A 16759-nucleotide genomic window follows, 5' to 3' on the forward strand; every position below is an offset into this window, starting at 1 on the left:
ATATATATATATATATATATATATATATATATATATATATATATATGTCCCTGGTTAACAAATGGGAGAGTCCACGTACTGGGAGCCCTGGTCCCATAGAACAGCAGAGCCCAGAAAGGCTGCAGAAAGGAGGAATAAGGTGTGGGTAGAACACAGGATTCAGGCCAGTTTCCCAGGCTGTCCCACTCAGATTATTGTACTCGTGCATCCCCTTCACCCAGAGAACTGATCACCTTGGCTACAACCTACCTTTCACTGCATGGCGTCACCTCAGGGTTGGAGCTCGAAGCTGGGGCGGGGGGTGACTCAGATGGGGTAGTGTGGTTTCAATTCTAATTTTGCCATAAAACAATTTAAAGCCACCGCAATTCGCTTTTATAGCACCAGTTCCCCAACCAATGTGTCAGAGAGCCTATGAAAGAGAGATGCATTGTAAACACATTAGGAATAAAAGAAAAAAAAATTCCCCAAGCACCATCCGATGTAAGTGTTTTCTTTTACTTAGTTTTGGAAATTGTTATCTGCTCAAGAAATCAAGTGTTTTGAGGCAGCGAAGTCCCCAGAGTGGGGGCATAATGAGAGAAGATGCCCGCCTCGGGAGCAATAGCTGATTTTCAAGGCAGGAAGAAAAACGGGGATGAAGCGCAGAGTCTGCTCTCCCACTGGGCAACAACAGAGTGAATTAAATGAGAGACGCTCTGTGCTGAATAACGTCTTCGAGTTCCTTATGTGGATGGTGCTGTCTCTGAGAAGACGAGGTTTGCTACCAATGTTTGCTCTGCGCAGCCCTCAGCTTTGGCAGCTGCTCAGCTTATAAACGGAAAGAGAGAAGGGTCGTGCTTTCTGACCAGGCCGTTCCTGAGGTTGTGAGTGATGGGCTGCCTGCCTCTGTACTGCAGGATCCTGCTGCCTCTTGCAGGTGGTGTGTGACCGGAACAAGGAAGTAAGGGCAGTTATGATAAAGGCTAAGATTTTCCCAAGAGCTGACCGTGTGGGTCTTTCTACGTCCTCTATTTGTGTTAACTTATTGAATGTGTCACGATAACCTCAGGCAGTTAATATTTTATTAGCCCCATTTTACAGATGGGGGTCTGGAGCAGATAGCTGAAATATTCTACCCCAAACCCTCCGTTGAGCTGTGTAAAGACGGGATGTGAAGTCAAGCTGTTGGGCATCGAATCGTCCTGTCTCTTGGTAACAGACCTTTCCAGGGAGATCAGAGGCTTATTCGTGAGCTCCCGATTCTCTGTGGGTTTTTGTCTCCCCTTCTATTTCTTGTTTGAATTTTCTGTGCCCACAGATTTGCCTCTGGCCTTGGTTATAGAAGATACCTCTGGTGTTTCCTTCAGCCTTTTCTGAAGTTGTCTTTTACTCGGGATATTCACAGGGCAGCAGTCACGGGGCACGCAGCCGCTCTCTGAAGATGATACGCTCACACCTTGAGACTTATTTCATGTTTAAACTGTGCCTGGGAACACTTGGTTTCTGCAAGAGGCTCCATTCGCATTCAGCCTAACAGAGTTTGGGAAAACGCATCTGAAGTAGTTAAGACTCTGATTGCATCTCAAGGAAATCCAGCCCAAACCAGGATAAGGAAAAGGCGTGTTTTATGTTGATATTATCTGTAGACTGTTGTACGGGCAGAGGTTGAGTAGAGACTCCTATCTGCAGCAGGGAAGAAATGGCAACTATGAACTGGGGTGTGTTTATGCCTCTCCAATCAGGAAATCACCCGCTTGAGAAGGAGAATCCGAGAACCGAGGCTGCAGTACATAAAGGTGTCAATTGAGTCTGGCGGCTGGTAAAATGTGACCTCTAATACGTGGACCACATTAAAGGTTAGCTTGTTGTCATTTATTTAAAACCATCCAGCAGCTTACGTAAGGAAAGGCAATTTTGAGGAACACATCCATGTTGAAGCAGCGTAATGATGCAGAGTTTGAGATTTGGACTAAAAACCCGTGTTCAAGTTTATCCAAAGCCATTGTTAATTGGATGACTTTGATTTAGGTCAGGGACTCGCTCACCTCTGAGCCTCGCCATCAGTTCTCCCCGGGCTGTTCTCGCTGCCTGACTCCCCTCACCGGGACTCTCACATCGCCATGGCTTTTCCAGCCAGGCCTTCCTTCACCCGCTCCCATAACCCACCACTCCCATAACCTCTCAGCCCATTACTGTCATCCTCCTTCATGTGCTTGTTTATGTACGTATCTCCCCCAGCAGGATGTTAGCTTCCTGAGGGTGGGACCTAGCTTGTCCATCCTTGTATTTCCAGTGACTAGAACAATGAGTAGATGTAAAAAAGGAAAAAAAAGAATGTTTTAATTTTACCAATAAGAAATCTGAGTTCCAGAGATGTTAAATCTTTCTGCAAATCTAAAAAATGGCAGAAATTCGATTAAAACCTACCTAGTCTTTGCATTTCGTAGCTCTGTGCTCTTTTCACTTTACAGTATTTCCATTGTATAGTATTTTTTCAACTTTTACGGCCATGGCCTAGAACGAAATACAGAGTGAAGCAAGCAGAAAGAGAAAAACAAATACCGTATGCTAACACATATATGTGGAATCTAAAAAAAAAAAAAAAAAAAAGATTCTTAAGAACCTAGGGCCAGGACAGGAATAAAGACGCAGACATAGAGAATGGACTTGAGGACACGGGGAGGGGGAAGGGTAAGCTGGGACGAAGTGAGAGAGCGGCATGGACATATATACACTACCAAACGTAAAATAGATAGCTAGTGGGAAGCAGCCACATAGCACAGGGAGATCAGCTCGGTGCTTCGTGACCACCTAGAGGGGTGGGATAGGGAGAGTGGGAGGGAGACGCAGGAGGGAGGGGATATGGGGATATATGTATACATACAGCTGATTCACTTTGCTATAAAGCAGAAACTAACACAACATTGTAAAGCAATTATACTCCAATAAAGATGTTTAAAAAATTTCGTATATCACACAAAACACACAGACACAATTTTTAAAAAATCTTACAGAAAATAATTCCACTTACTAATTAGACTAAAATAAAATGATTTAACTTTAATATCAAATATGATTTTATTACTAATGAACTATAACGTGCTATTCTATGTTATCTTTTTGATAGTTCAGTCAAGTTCACGACCCACGAATGGTTTGTGATTGCTAGTTTGAGAAACGCTGCATTGCTTCGTCTTTAGGAAGGTCTATGAATTGGACGGTAATCTAGGATATGTCTTATCTCTCTTCATGTGGACATTAGCTAGTTGAGGACCTTACTCAAGTCACCATATGCAGTTGGTCTGCAAATTCTGTTATTCCGTCTCCTAAACATCACTTGAATCCACTTGTCTTCTCTTCCTCTGCCTGTTTTTGTAAATCAAATTTTGGAAATAAACTTCTGCTGGAACAGACACGCTCCTTTGTGCTACCACAGCAGAGTTGAATAGTTGTGTCTGAGTCCACACGGCTCATAAAGGCTAGTGCATTTACTCTTAGGCCTTCTTCAGAAGAAAGTTTGCCGGGATGATTCCAAGCACGTGGCCACAGACCTCAGCACTGGAGCCTCTGATTGCTTGTTAGGAGTCACATCATTCAGACGCAGGGTCCAAACCTGGTCACAGGCCCATTGGTCTAAGACTCAAGGGAGACCCTGTCTTATCATTCACTGCCGACGTTCAGCCCTTTAGATCTGGCACGTGGTAGGCATGACATGATCACTAAATGTCTCTCCAAGCTGGTCCCCTTTCCTGAGGTTCAGCCTGCCCCCGAATCTCTGACTTTCTCCAGAGTAAACTCTCCCTGTGATAAACCTGATAACGCCATTCCCTTGCTTAACATCCTGCAGTGGCTTTTCATTTCCAGCACACTAGAGTCAAAGCAGACAGGCCTGTGCAAACCTCTCCATCCCCATCTCCAGTACCCCACCGCCACCCCAAATAACAGTAACCATGGCGACAGCTGGCATGGATGCTGGGCTGGCCAGAAGTCAAGTGCTCTGCTAAACACTTTGCGTAAACACAATGAGGTTGGGCAGTAAATGCCCTGATTATCCATTATCTCCGTTTACACATGAGGACACTAAAGCTGAGCCGGGATCGGCTTACCCAAGGTCACTCAGCTGGTAACTGATGGGACCTGGCGGCGTGGCCCCCTCTCTGCCTCTTCAGCCAGACTGACTATCTTTGGGTCCCCAGATGGACCACAGTTTCTCTCTTTTCCAGAGTCCTTTCACGTGTCGTTGCCCTTCCTGGAATATCCTCCCACCTCTCTGCCTGGTAGGTTCTCTTATCTTTTAGAAAGATAGTCTAGAATAGAGTTTCAGATCATGAGTGCGGGGACCAGACTGCCTCTGTGTAAACCTAACCCTGCGTCTTCGGCTAAGATGCATCATCTCTCTGAGCCTCAGTTTCCTCACCTGCAGAATGGAGTTGATAGGAATATCCACCTCATAGGGACACCACTGTATCACTATCGTGAACCCGGGCGTGCAGCTGGTGGCCGATTTGTCTCTTTCCCTGGAGCCTCACAGGGTGGACTAAAGAGCCATAATTTCAACAGGGGGTTGTCCAGGACGTTCCACAAGCCCCACACAGCTGGGATTCCCAGAGGGCCTCTGTCCCCCGTCAGATGAGACCTCTTCTCTCTCTTGGTTATCACATCCTGCAAAGGAGATCTAGAGCAATCATAGCTATGACTGGTGATTCTCGAAGCTTCTGCCTGCTTCTTCCTGCTTCTTATCCTGTCTGTCCTGTCTCTGAAAGACATACGCAGTGGGCACGGATCACTTTTACTCTTACGTGCTTTTATCTGCCAGCCACAGGCCCATGTGCCGTGTGCTTTCCAGTGGGCTTATCTGTGCGAGGCCCCGTCTGCTGCTAGAGTGTGGCTGGAGGATTACAGTTCTCTACTTTTTTGTCTACCACTCTGATAGTGGGGAGTTCAGTTTCACCTCCTTGAACAAGCATAACTAATGGCCTCCGAATTGCTCTAATAATTGTCAACACTCCAATGTCCCTCCATCTTTAAGATTTAAGCAAATAGTTATAAAAAAAAATACTTGGGTCACTGTGTCTTTCAAGCATACCAATCTCCCACAAGTATCTTTCCCAGGCACTTCAGGTCAGCACATATGTTGTTTGTTCAGGTGCCAACATCTGGTTCTCCTGGCCTTTGACATTCTTTTTTATTTATTTATTTACTTTTTATTCTATTTTTTTCTCTCTTGTAAATATATAGGGGGAAATGTTCAGGCTTTTCTTAGAGATCTGTTTGATTTACATAAGCGGTTTGTTTGGTGGCACTTACCATATAAGGTATCCTTTTTATTTAGTTTGCTCCATTTTTTTATACGTTGGTGTTTAGAGACAGTATCCAAAAAGCTTGCTTTCAATCTGACCTGTCTTCTTTTCTTCTTTAAAGCCTCTGCATCATTGGACAATGGGATTTTTTATGTCATCCTTATGTTGTATGGTAAACACAATTGGCGGTCACATCAGGACAGAATTACTTCAGTAATAATCAACGTTCTGAGAAAGCAGGATGTAGTTGCCCATGGCCAGATACACAGATTTCTCAATGTACAAGCAGATTCTGTCTAAAATCTGTCCCTGTGTCAAACTCAGAAGCACATGCAATTCTTTCAACACTTCTATGCAAATTTAAGTTCAAGAGGGGTGCAATTTTAAACATTTCTTGTAGAAATTCTAAAATTAACATAAAACAGATTTACTAAGAAAACTCAGAAGCATGTACAAACTCTTGGAAACAGTCACTGCTTGTCAACTCTTATTATCTTTACTTATCATTAAACCAAACCATCATGGTATGGTTTTCATGCCACCCCGAGAGCAATCACGAGATAAGCCCATCTGGTTGAACTCCCATATATAAACAGAAGACTGCTTGCTAGGGGTTCTGGTTCTAACATCACAATGGGGATTTTTAAAACCACTAATTAATCTAACCACTAATTGTTAATGAGGATTGCCTTTTAGCAACTATTTTTTTTGCATGTAGTTTGGGAAGTTTAGGAGAAGCTTGTGAACCACCAGCAGGCTTATTTTTGTCCTCTGACAGTTGGAAAATGATGGGGAAATAGTGGAGCACATCTCTAGGAGGAGAATAAAGCTTCAATTAAGTTGGCTGAATTTATGAAATCACTTTATAGTTAATATATGGTATTACCCAAAGCAAACAAAAGTTACCACTGATGAGCACGAAAGAAAAATGGTCTAGGAAATAACTTCAGATCAAAGCTGTCAATACACCAGAAAGAAAAGAATGATGATTCTCTTTCCCTGCACTTACAAACCCATCTGTGAAATGAGTGCAATTGTACCTCTGAGAAGATACAACTTTAGAGGTTGTGCAATAAGGGGGAAAAGCAATGGGTATTTTCAAAAGTTGTAAAACACAAATGGCTTCCAAAGTTTAAGAAGCAGCCGTTGTGAAAAACACAGAGGATAGCAAATCAAAGCGCAAGGGAAAAAGAAATATAAAGGGCTGTGCGAAAATTTTAAATAGAAACTATCCGTGCAAGAATAACATCAATGGTCTTAAGCAAAATAAGGATTCCAGGTTAGGAATATGGTACAAGATGTCCATTGTTCACGATGGGCTAGCTGCTAAAACAAGCATTGGCCTCCAGTGGCTTACTGTGGCCTCTGCTGGGCCATTGGCATCTCTGAGAAATAGAATATTAAGGACTCAGAGTGGCTTCCAGCATCAGGATGTCATGGGAGTAGGCTCCGCGACTCCAAATGACTGATTACTGAGCTATTCAGAGGAGCTCAGCCTTCCTCTTGTAATAGGTTTTCATGGGTGGTAGCCCTGCAAACCGGCCGCTTCCCAAGTCTCGTGACACTGACACACCAGAAGATCTTTTTTCTCCTGTTGATGGCGTTACCTTGTGTTTGTGAACCAGGTACAAATCCCAGTCGTCATATAATTTTATTGTGGCTTGTTTTTCCCTTGCTGGTTGTTCTTTTGATGAACAGAAGTTCTTAATTTTAATGTAGTTGAATTTATTAACTATTTTTCTCCACAAATTATGTGCTATATTTCTTGTTTAAGAAATCCTCTGTAAACTGAGATCACGAAGATATTCTCCTGTCTTCTAAATATTTTAAAACTTTCTTTCTCTCTCTTTTTTTTTTAAGTTCTTTACAAATCCTTTTGGTAAGAGTTTATTCCATTCTTAATATATCCAAATTAACTATTGAGGAAAATAGATAAACAACTTTTAAATCATAAAGCAATACTCCTGGAAGCAGGACTAAGAAATTGTCCCTATCTTTGAACAAGATGATACTTTTATCTATTTTAATGGGAATATATATATATACAGATTGGAGTATAATTGCTTTACAATGGTGTGTTAGTTTCTGCTGTATAACAAAGTGAATCAGCTATACATATACATATATCCCCATATCCCCTCCCTCTTGCGTCTCCCTCCCACCCTCCCTATCCCACCCCTCTAGGTGGTCACAAAGCACCGAGCTGATCTCCCTGTGCTATGCGGCTGCTTCCCACTAGCTATCTATACATTTCGTAGTGTATATATGTCAATGCTACTCTCTCACTCTGTCTCAGCTTCCCCTCCCCCCTCCCTGTGTCCTCAAATCCATTCTCTACGTCTGCGTCTTTATTCCTGTCCTGCCCCTAGGTTCTTCAGAACCATTTTTTTTAGATTCCATATATATGTGTTAGCATACAGTATTTGTTTTTCTCTTTCTGACTTACTTCACTCTGTATGACAATCTCTAGGTCCATCCACCTCACCACAAATAACTCAACTTCGTTCTTTTTATGGCTGAGTAACACATTGTATATATGTGCCACATCTTCTTTATCCATTCGTCTGTTGATGGACACTTAGGTTGCTTCCATGTCCTGGCTATGGTAAATAGAGCTGCAGTGAACATTGTGGTACATGACTCTTTTTGAATTATGGTTTTCTCAGGGCATATGCCCAGTAGTGGGATTGCTGGGACATATGGTAGTTCTCTTTTTAGTTTTTTAAGGAACCTCCATACTGTTCTCCGTAGTGGCTGTATCAGTTTACATTCCTACCAACAGTGCAAGAGGATTTCCTTTTCTCCACACCCTCTCCAGCATTTATTGTTTGTAGATTTTTTTGATGATGGGCATTTCTGACCAGTGTGAGGTGATACCTTATTGTAGTTTTGATTTGCATTTCTCTAATGATTAATGATGTTGAGCATCCTTTCATGTGTTTGTTGGCAATCTGTATATCTTCTTTGGAGAAATGTCTATTTAGGTCTTCTGCCCATTTCTGGATTGGGTTGTTTGTTTGTTTTGATACTGAGCTGCATGAGCTGCTTGTAAATTTTGGAGATTAATCCTTTGTCCGTTGCTTCATTTGCAAATATTTTCTCCCTTTCTGAAGGTTGTCTTTTCATCTTGTTTATGTTTTCCTTTGCTGTGCAAAAGCTGTTAAGTTTCATTAGGTCCCATTTGTTTATTTTTGTTTTTATTTCCATTACTCTAGGAGATGGGTCAAAAAGGATCTTGCTGTGATTTATGTCATAGAGTGTTCTGCCTATGTCTTCCTCTAAGAGTTTGATAGGTTCTGGCCTTACATTTAGGTCTTTAATCCATTTTGAGTTTATTTTTGTGTATGGTGTTAGGGAGTGTTCTAATTTCATGCTTTTACATGTAGCTGTCCAGTTTTCCCAGAACCACTTATTGAAGAGGTTGTCTTTTCTCCATTGTATATTCTTGCCTCCTTTATCAAAAATAAGGTGACCATATGTGCATGGGTTTATCTCTGGGCTTCCTATCCTGTTCCATTGATCTATATTTCTGTTTTTGTGCCAGTACATTACTGTCTTGATTACTGTAGCTTTGTAATATAGTCTGAAGTCCGGGAGCCGGTTTCCTCCAGCTCCATTTTTCTTTCTCAAGATTGCTCTGGCTATTCGGCTATTCTTTTGTGTTTCCATACAAATTGTGAAAATTTTTGTTCTAGTTCTGTGAAAAATGCCAGTGGTAGTTTGATAGGGATTGCATTGAATCTGTAGATTGCTTTGGGTAGTATAGTCATTTTCACAATGTTGATTCTTCCAATCCAAGAACATGATATATCTCTCCATCTGTTTGTATCATCTTTAATTTCTTTCATCAGGGTCTTATAGTTTTCCGCATACAGGTCTTTTGTCTCCTTAGGTAGGTTTATTCTTAGGTATTTTATTCTTTTTATTGCAATGGTAAATGGCAGTGTTTCCTTAATTTCTCTTTCATATTTTCATCATTAGTGTATAGGAATGCAAGAGAGTTCTGTGCATTAATTTTGTATCCTGCTACTTTACCAAATTCATTGATTAGCTCTTAAAGCTTTCTTTTTTTTCACATGTAAGTTCTTATTCCATTTGAAATTAATTTTGATGTATGGTGTGAGATGTAGATCCAATTTTCTTTGTTCGCTTGTTTTGTTTTGAAATAAGAATACCTCTTCTTCCTGAGCCCCGGATGAGTTGTTTCCAAAATATTATAAGTGCGGTTGGAAACTGAGACAGATAAAGCCAAAGTACTTTCAAATTGATTAGAAAATTTCTTAACCTCATGGTGATTTTGTTCCCCAGGGGACAGTTGGTAATATCTAGAAACATCTTTGATGGCCAGGATTGGGGTGGAGGGGAGCTGGAATGGATGCCACCGGCATCTAGTCAGCAAAGACCAGGAATACTGCTAACCATCCTACAGCATACGGCGCCCCTTGCCACCTCTTAAAAACTAAAAACATAAAAAAATAATTTGCTGGCCCCAAATGCTAATCGCGTGAGGCTGAAAAACCCTGGTCTAGAGAATGAATCCAGGAGATCTATGTACTTTTCCAAAACGGAGAGGAGGCCCTCAGCCCACTGGGATGGACCACAAAGATGTGATTCTACTTGCTTTTTTTTTTTTTTTTAATTATTTTTTAAAGTTTTGCTCAGCGGCCATGGCTCACGGGCCCAGCTGCTCCGTGGCATGTGGGATCTTCCCGGACCGGGCCACGAACCCGTGTCCCCTGCATCGGCAGGCGGACTCTCAACCACTGTGCCACCAGGGAAGCCCCTATTTTTTTAAGTATTTTTTTAAAGTCTTTATTGAATTTGTTACAATATTGCTTCTGTTTTATGTTTTGGTGTTTTGGCCGTGAGACATGTGGGATCTTAACTCCCTCACCAAGGATGGAACCCGCACCCCCTGCATTGGAAGGGGAAGTCTTAACCACTGGACCACCAGGGAAGTCCCTCCACTTGCTCTTTTCAAAAGATGTTTTCAATTTTTCTCTATTCAGATCCTGAAGAATGGAAAAGCCATTATAGGACTCCACTTCTGTATCCAAATCGCCTAAGCAAAATAAGGGCTGAGTGGCCCAGCCGGCCACCTCTGCTTGGAGAGTGGACTTTGTTGGGGAGCGGGACACATCGTAGATGGAGCGCACCAATGGGAATTAGGTAGCGATGGGGGCTGTGATTAAAACCACGTGCAAAATACAGCAGTTCCCGTGGATGACGTATTGTAGGAAGCCAACTCAGGGCACTGAAAGGTGGCAACGATTCTCAACAGGGCTGGGAATGCATCGCCTGGAAAGACCGCTATGTGGAGATGGATAAGAGAGGGTTACCAAGGGCAACGCGGGTATCAGCGCAGTCACCATTTTTACTCTTAAAACTTGATCTGTTCAAAGTGAAGAAACAAACAGCAGGTCTGAGGATCAAACACAAAATCAGTGGGAGATAAGGGTAACTTTTAACTCGTCTCCGTATCAGCACGGATAATAGTCCGACAGAAAGTCGTTAAATGTTGATCGGCTCTAATTGTTTCCGGCTAATTTAATTAGGCGTCCGAGTTGTAGCTGTCCCTGAATTGATCTGGGTTTTTAGCGTATGAGATGTCAAACTATTTTTGGAAAAATCGATTTGATTCTCCCCAGAACGTATCCTGTCTTTTCTACCGGTTGGAGTGGCTTAGACTAACGCTGAGGCAGGTACTAATATTCCTCTTGACAGGACAAACCAGTTAACTTCCTGAGGTCACAAGATGGGCGGTACAGATTCTAGAAGAAGACCACACCCAAAACGTGGGAATAGGTGAGGCCAGATTCCCTGCCCCAGAGATGCTGCTTTAGAAATCTATCCAAACATATATGGATGGAGAAGCGGTGGCCCCAGAAAGGTACCAGAGTTTAAACTCAGAACTGCGTGAAATTGGAGAAAAGGCAAATTTTGACATTTTTCTTTTCTAGGAATGAACAGCTTCTTTAGCAAGCCACAGAACTGTGAAAGATGTCTTTACGTTTTATGTGAAGAATGTGGGGGGTCACAGTGATGACTGTGTCTTTGGGAGAACGGCTTGTTCCAAGAGCAGCAAATACTCGTGGATTGTCCCATCTGGAATTTACATGTAATTGAGACAGTTTTTTTCTCCACTCAGATAATAAATCTACTTTTCATTCTTTCTGTGGATACAGCACAAATATCTCTTAAACCAAGCGGGCCTTCTTCTATAAAATCAGCCCTGTATAATGTAATGCATATCATCTTTTCCACAAAAGAATGCTATTTAAATGGATGGCGGAAAGTTACACACAAATATAAATGATAAAGCTGCGTGTATGCATTGTAGGGAATATACTGAAACACTAAAAGGGGCATTGGAATAGGAGTGTCTCTAAATAAAAGCCTGCATTGGAAGGACAGGCTTCAGGCTGACTCTGTAACTTAAGACATTTATAGTGTCTGAAATATAGTAACTGTGACCTGCAAGGCAATGACCGTGCAGCAAGACAAAAATCTCACCTAATATTGTTGCCGTCTTACTATGTTTTAGCTACATGGACCTTTTTCCAGTTTCTGTCTTTGTGCTTTAAAACACACCCAAATCGTTCCCAACTAAGAGTCTTTTTATTTGCTGTTCTGTTTGCCTAGTGCAAACTTCCTGATCTTTGCCTAGTTGAGCCTACATTGTATTTATTTCTCAACTCAAATGCCATGAGTTTTGGAAGTTTCATCATAAGGGCTTCCCAGGTAGCAGCACCCGCCACCACTGGTCACATTATTCCGGGTCCTGGCTTTATTTTCTTCACATCATGTGACACTTGCTGACATAAACTTGTTACATTTAATTTTAAAATAAAATATAACAGTATGGTTATATAATGTAGATCATATATCAACATATTCAATAGCATATGCCACTTATATAACCTATAGTATATTTACAAACCTATAAATGTGTTCTTATAATATACTTATTATTATATATTAATACATACATATTGCATTTACGTCTCGTAACTCCCAAGGAGTGAATAAGTTTGGATAGTAAACATCATTGGTTGCTAAGATTAAATAACAGATTAAAGCTGCACTTTGAAAAACACTATAATTTTTCCAAAGACCTTAAAACTTGAGTCTTACCCAGTCTCTGGATTCAGCTGCCCATATTCAGGGAACATAAAAGAAAGAGAAACCCGGGATCTGGGAAATCTTACAGGCCAAGGGGTTCAGAGTCTTCATTAGATAAATTTAAAGGAGTTAAAGGGAAGGGATGGAGGATAAGTCTTATGTTAAAAGAGATTTAAAGGATATCCAGTTTTTGAAAAAGTAGGCAAGTCTCAACTGCTTGGAACAGGGATGCAAAGTGAGTGATAAGCTGTAAAAAGAAAAGGGGCTGCTCTTTAAGGCTGTAGGTGCGGACTCAATTACACATCTGCCTCTTGGCAAGAAACCGAGTCAGTGGCAGGTCTTCAAGTGTCCTTCTGTCTCATACTCGCCCTTCTGAGGGGCCCAGGAATCTGAAGAAATAAACGGTGACAAGAGTTCTGAGCCTTTTCTGTTACTGTAGCAAGTAGACCGAGGTCACTGCCCTTCTGGTTCTTTTCTGTCAGGGGCTTCTCCATGTGTCCTGATGGACGCAGATGCATTCGAGCCAACCCGAGCCCAGAATGTTTCAAGAGGTGCAGAACTTGGGAGGGCGCACATAGTCAGACCTGGGGGCTTCTGCTCATGTGGGTATGGTACTTATGGCAAGCTTTGGTGAAGAAACAAATATAGTTTATTGATAAGTTGTTCTTCTTTATGGAATAATCTAACCAAATCAAATGCTGTTGAAAGAATGACCTAATCATAACCCAATGATAGCTACATCTACATCTACATATGTATATCATCTATATCTGTATCATCTATATATCTCTCTATATATCATCTGTATCTATATCAGTGTCTGTATATCTGTATCTATAGATCTGTTTACTGATGGGTAGAGACTATATATATATACACACACACACACACACACACACACACACACACACACATTTGTTCCTCTTCTAAAATACTGATTTCTATCCAAAAAGCAGAAGAAATAAAATAAAATAGCAAAATATATTTAAGGTGGTTTTATTCATAACCCCAGTCTATTCACAACTGGGCAAGATCACTACCACAGTATGTCACTGTGTCCACCCAAAAGGCAGCCATGGGCACATCTCACAGACAACTTGCTTTGTCTGAGCATCAGAGCAAAAGCCCCTGAACTGACATCCACGAGGACAGTATTTATATGAATATTGTGGGTCAAGGCGCTACACGCTGATAAAAGATGGAAGGCAAACTAGAAACTTGTCTTTGGAAATTGCTTTTAGGGGCTCAATTACTATGGCAATTCCACACTTCTAGCTTCTCACGGAGGCTGCAATCACTTCAGTTTCATCCAGCTTTTAGGGAAAGTGCTCTTAGGAAAGGTTACAGATATTCAAAGGAAAGTAGAAAATGCTGTATTCATGTCTTCTCTGGAAGCAGCACAGGGAGAAAAAGAGAGGGCGGGGCATTCATTGGAATGTGAGTTGAGTTTGTATATTAGCTGTTGATTAATTTTTCTTACAACAAATATGGACTGAGTACCTACCACGTGGCAGTCATTTTTCCAGGAATTAGGACATGATGTTAAACAATTAAAGATACTTCTCTCATGGCGTTTGTATAGCTATGGGTGTGCATGTGTGTCAGGGGCAGGAAAACAATAAAAACGTAACAAGTGAATGCATTAGGTCAGGTGGGGTAAAGGTCTATGAAGAAATATAAAGGAGGGAAAGGTGCATTGAAAGCACCCAGTGGTGGAGACAATAATTGAAAAGGGAATGATTAGAAAAGCCTCACTGAGGGACTTCCCTGGCGGTCCAGTGGTTAAGACGCTGAGCTTCCACTGCAGTGGGCACGGGTTCGATCCCTGGTCTGCGAACCAAGATCTCGCATGCTGCGCGGGGCGGCCAAAAAATAGGAAAAAAAGTGTCGCTGATAAGCTGACAGTTGGGCACGGACCTCCAGCAAATGAGTTGATAAGCCAAGTGACAGCTGGAGGAAAGACTTGCTCCGAAGAGAGGGAAGAAAATTTCAAAGGTCTTTTTTTTTGTTTGTTTTTTTGTTGCGGTACGCGGGCCTCTCACAGGTGTGGCCTCTCCCATTGCGGGGCACAGGCTCCGGACGCGCAGGCTCAGCGGCCATGGCCCACGGGCCCAGCCGCTCCGCGGCATGTGGGATCTTCCCGGACCGGGGCACGAACCCGTGTCCCCTGCATTGGCAGTCGGACTCTCAACCACTGCGCCACCAGGGTTACACGGTGAGCATGGCTGCTGTGTTCAAGGAACAATAAAAGATCCAGTGCTGTACCCAAGGGGAAAGAGTATGAGAGGAAATTGGATGAACTGAGGAAATGGTTCAGAGCGTGTAGGGTTTTCCAACCCACCGTAGACGGGATAGTGATGGTAGTGATGTCGGTGATATAAACAATTGTAAATTACATCTCTCCACCACATACTCCACCCCTACCTTACAGCATACATAACATCTGCTCGCATGAATAGGGCAGGAGTTACCCCATGCTGACACATAAACACAGGGTGCCAGCAATTATAATCTTATCATCATGATTCTTGTCAGGAAAGGGTAGACTCGTCATAACAATGATATTAGGAATTCTACACAGACTTTGTTTTTTGCTTAGATAGTGGGCAATCAAAAATCTTTGGAGACTACTACCAAGAGAAATAATATAGCATTTGAGCAAAACATAATTATTATTACCAACCAAGTAATACCTGGCCTTCTGATGTGACTGGAGCAGACTTAGGGCTTTCTGAAGTGATTTTGGATAAATTGATGTCAAGTAACACCATGATTAAAAATGCATCATAAGAATTTCCTGTCTAGTCCAAAAACAGGATAATATAACCTAAATTTGAAGAGAGAAAAATCAATAATTTAAAACAGACTCAAATAACTGAATTAGTAGAGAAGGATATTAAAACAAATATTATGACTTTATTATACACAATTAAGAAGCTATAGGAAAGACTGAACATATTAAATAAAATCATGTATCTTTTAATTTTTATTATTTTTTTAATCTTTATTGGAGTATAATTGCTTTACAATGGTGTGTTAGTTTATGCTGTATAACAAAGTGAATCAGCTATATGTATACATATATCCCCATATCCCCTCCCTCTTGCGTCTCCCTCCCACCCTCCCTATCCCACCCCTCTAGGTGGTCACAAAGCACCGAGCTGATTTCCCTGTGCTATGCGGCTGCTTCCCACTAGCTATCTATTTTACATTTGGTAGTGTATATATGTCAATGCTACTCTCTCACCTCGTCCCAGCTTACCCTTTCATGTATCTTTTTAAAAATCACATTTTAGGGACGAAAACAACAATATCGGAGATGAAAAATACATCAGGCAGGATGAATGGTAGATATTGAGGGCGAATAAAAGATTAATGAAGTTGAAGACATATCAGTAGAAACTATTCAAAAATGGAACACTAAGAATAAAAAACTTGGAAAAATATAAACAGAGCCTTAATAAACAGTACAAAATTTTCAAGTGGCCAAATATACATGTATTTGGATTTCCTGAAACAAAGGAGAGAGAAAAATAAATAAAAGTTTGAAGAACTTATAGCAGGTCATTTTCCAAATCTGATTTTATAAAAGCAAAAAAACCAAAGAACAAAACCACCTATAAACCTAGAGAATCAAAAAGGTCAATGGACACCAACCAAGACACGTCATAATCAAATTGCTTGAAAGCAATGAGCTCTCTGGTAAACAGAAATCCTAAAAACAGACAGAATAAAAAGGTACAGTTCCTACAGAGGGACAGAGAGAGATGACGGGAGATTTTTTTTTTAATTGGAAACAATGCAAACTAGAAATGAGAACAACATCTTCACAGCACGGAAAAAAACAAAAACCAAAAGCAATTGTCAACCTAGAAATTTTGCCCAATGAAAATGTCTTTCAGAACAAAGGTGAACATTTTCTTCACCAGAATTACACTACAAAAAAAAAAAGAAAAAAATTAAAGTTCTTCAAGTAGATGAAACCTGGAGTTACCAAAAAGAAAGGAAGAGCGCTGGAAATCATACTTTATAAGTAAACATAAAGACATTTTGTCTTATGACTTAAATAACTTCAAAATGTGATCAATTGTTTAAAGCAAGTGTAGCAAACATATATTATCACACAAAACCACTGCGGATGCATTCATCTTACATGCAAATATATTTTGAATGATACATCAGATTTACAACTATACCAAAAGATGATGTATTTAATATTGTAAATAACTATATTTAAATGACAGACTTTTCCTTTGTTCAGGGAATCAGTACACTCTTTCATGTTGTTGGGCAAATACTCATCGTGTGACGACACACTGGAATTACCGAGGATCTGATAGAAAGTAACATTTCCT

Source organism: Monodon monoceros, unplaced genomic scaffold (assembly GCF_005190385.1).
Source record: "Monodon monoceros isolate NGI ecotype Baffin Bay Population unplaced genomic scaffold, NGI_Narwhal_1 Super_Scaffold_1, whole genome shotgun sequence".
In the NCBI taxonomy this organism is placed as follows: domain Eukaryota; kingdom Metazoa; phylum Chordata; class Mammalia; order Artiodactyla; family Monodontidae; genus Monodon; species Monodon monoceros.